Genomic DNA, 3,843 nt, shown 5'->3' with positions numbered 1-3,843 from the left:
TAAAGGTGCTCTACAGGTATCTCCGAAGGTGTCCGTTGAGTTAGTATGGATCAAGAATGAGATTTGTCACTCCATGTGATAGGAAAGATATCTCGGAGCCCACCGTGTAATACAACATCACAAACAAGCCTTGCAAGCAATGTGACTAAGTGTAAGTCACGGGATCTTGTATTACGGAACGAGTAAAGAGACTTGTCGGTAACGAGATTGAAATAGATATGCGGATACCGACGATCGAATCTCGGGCAAGTAACATACTGAAGGACAAAGGGAATGACATACGTGATTATATGAATCCTTGGCACTGAGGTTCAACTGATAAGATCTTTGGAGAATATGTAGGATCCAATATGGGCATCCAGGTCCCGCTATTGGATATTGACCGAGGATTGTCTCGGGTCATGTCTACATAGTTCTCGAACCCGCAGGGTGTGCACACTTAAGGTTCGATGATGTTTTAGTATAGTTGAGTTGTATCTGTGGTTACCGAATGTTGTTCAGAGTCCCGGGTGAGATCACGGACGTCGCGAGGGTTTCCAGAATGGTCCGGAAACGAAGATTGATATATAGGATGGTTTCATTTGGTCACCGGAAAGTTTCGGGCATTACCGGCAGTGTACTACGAGTGACGAATGCGTTCCGGGTGTTTACCGGGAGGGGCCCACCCACCCGGGAGTGAGCCCAGTAGCCTTAGGGTGGCGCACTAGCCCTTAGTGGGCTGGTGGAGTCAGCCCAAGAGGGCTATGGCGCCACAAGTGAAAAAACCAAAGGAAAGAGAAAAAAAGGAAACAAGGAGGTGGGAAGGAAGAGGAGGACTCCTCCTTCCCCAAACCGAATTGGAGGAGGAGTCCTCCACCCTTCGTCCGGCGCACCCTTGGGCCCCTTGTGCCCCAAGGCTAGCCCGTCCCCTCCTCCTATATATATTGGTGGTTTAGGGATTTTTGAGACACAACTTTGCCTCGTGCAACTCTAGCCTATTCCACATAGTTTTACCTCTAGATCGGATTTCTACGGAGCTCGGGCGGAGCCCTGTAGGAGTAGATCATCACCACCGCCGGAGCGCCGTCACGCTGTCGGAGAACTCATCTACTTATCCGTCTTGCTTGCTGGATCAAGAAGGCCGAGATCGTCATCGAGCTGTACGTGTGCTGAACGCGGAGGTGCTGTCCGTTCGGCGCTAGATCGGAACCGTTCATGGGACGGATTGTTGGACGACGGTGATTTGAATCACGAAGCTGTACCACTACATCAACCACGTTTCTTCATGCTTCCCGCTTAGCGATCTACAAGGATACGTAGATGTAATCTCCTCTCGTAGATGGACATCACCATGATAGGTCTTCGTGTGCGTAGGGAAATTTTTGTTTCCCATGCAACGTTCCCCAACAATACCCAATTTTGAATTAGCTTTATGATTTTGTCAGGGCCAACGATTAGTCAAATCAATAAGGAGTAACCGACTGATAACAAGATATCAATCTCGCACACCCTCCCTTCAACTGAAAAATAAGCACTACCATGTGATACTTTAGCACCAACAGTACATGCAACCACCAACACCGAAATTTTCCCACATAAAACAAGGCTGGTTAGCGGATAATATAGAATCACACCACGAAAGGCCCACCAAATCACTTTATTATGAATAAAAATGAACACACCCCATCATCCTCCCCACCCGCCAAACTAATTATTCCATGAATTTCCAAACATAATGGTTATTTTTTTGGAAAGTCGAATTTATTTAACTTAAACCAAGTTTAGAAAAATAAATATCGACATCCATCATATTAAACAAAAAATTACGAAAATTCATTCCATGATGAATCTAATCATACCTATTTGATACCATGGATTTTGATATATTTCTTTATAAATTTGATTAAACTTAAAAGGTTTAACTTTTCAAAGAAATTAACAAACCTTATATTTTAAAATAGAGTGAGTATTTTCCTAAGACATCCAACAACACCAATGGCGAAGCTAAGCGCCTAATCCTTCTAGTTTATACAATATGTTCCCGATTTTTTAAGGCGTCACAATCAATTGGGGTTTCCAGTTTGGAATTGAGTAATTTTTTAAGGCCTCATAACCAATTGAGGTCTGTAATTTGTAATTGGTCATGCAATTTTGATCGATTCTCCAATTTCATAAGGAGATCTCTCACTCAATTCTTTTATTTCACTATAATCCTTAATTTGGAGATTTTCCATTCGATTGAGTCATGCAATTGCAATTTCTAATTTGGTTCATCATTTTGACCAAGTTAATGATTTTCAAATCAATCGGTAGCAACCGGCCTATATAAATATATCAATTCAGTGCGCCATCTTACCAACTAAAAAACGCCAACATGTGACACTAGTAGAAAACAGAGCTTTAGTCCTTGTTGGTAAGGGCCTTTAGTCCCGGGTCACCAACCGGGAGTAATAACTTGGGACTAAAGGCCCCCTTTAGTCCCAGTTGGCCATGACCCGGGACTAATTACCTTCCACGTGACTGGCATCGCGCGTCGGGGGGGGGGGGGGCTTTAGTCCCAGTTGGTAACACCAACCGGGACTAAAGGCTTTGTTGATTTGGGGTTTAGGGATTTAGGGATTTATTGTTTATTATTTTTTCTTTTCATTTTCTGTTTTCCATTTATTTTTTTCCATTTCAAACATATTTAACACCACTACATATTATACACGTTATGCATATATCATAAAATTTCTCGTAGGACCAATCGTATATCATCGAATTTCTCTTAGGACCATATACGCGCACGCGCGCACACACACACACACACACATATATATATATACACACACACACACACAATTTCTCCTACAACTTGCAGATCATTACATGCAGGCATTAGATGTAGTGGTATTCTTTGTCGGGAGCTATGACCTGCTCAAGCAAAAATCCTGTCATTTCCTCTTGAACTGCTCGTATGCGGTCCTTTGGTAGGAGCTTCTCCCTCATCTCTGACATCTTTAAAGAAGGAGACCAATAAGAATATATTAGTTGTGTGTATATATATTATACCATATGATAAAAAAATTGTGAATACTATTTACGTGTCCAAAGAGTTTTAGCATCTTTGCGTCGTTCGATCATAAAGCGAATGTTCTCGCAAACATAGTACGCAAATAGATTATTCCTCCATGGTTGCTTCATGCAGCGCTTTACGATAATAGAATTAGTCAGATAATAATCAAGCATGATAATTATATTGAAACTAGAAATAAAAGATGCACAGACGTTGATAGTACTACTTAATTACCCTGGGTCGTGTTCATGTCAGCTTTGGTTTCCATTCGCCGTGAATCTCCTGGATGAATCATGTCCAAACCCTTCCCGACAAAGAAAAAGAATAAAGGAGTCATTGATTACTTGATATAAGAAAATGGACTAAAGAGGTCGACATAGTGCGATAATGATTGAAATTACCTATTGAGCATCAACTTCAGGTCCATGTACTCTTTAGTGTCTTTTTTAGTGAGCAAACTAGTTGAACTTTTGCCTCGTCAACACTATGATTAGAAGGATCCAATGGAAACTGCATTGTAGAAGCGGGCATGCATAACTCATGAAGTAACTGCGCACACTTAACATCGAGTAAGAAAAATAGAATTTATAGTACAAGACAATAAAACTCACCTGAAGTTGTAAGGAAATACTATTTCTGGTTGGGTATTTAATATTCAAAAATTTATACAGGTTCTCCTTTGTTTCATCTTTGTGTTGTATTACTGTCTTATCACAAATGGTATTTGGTTCAATGAAGCCAATGCCAAAGACTCCATCTCTTTTTATTTCAAACATCTTCATTCTGAATAACACCACACAAAAGAATAT

The sequence above is a fragment of the Hordeum vulgare genome, chromosome 3H, assembly GCF_904849725.1.
Source record: "Hordeum vulgare subsp. vulgare chromosome 3H, MorexV3_pseudomolecules_assembly, whole genome shotgun sequence".
Classification (NCBI taxonomy): domain Eukaryota; kingdom Viridiplantae; phylum Streptophyta; class Magnoliopsida; order Poales; family Poaceae; genus Hordeum; species Hordeum vulgare.
Note: the sequence above shows the minus strand (reverse complement) of the source record.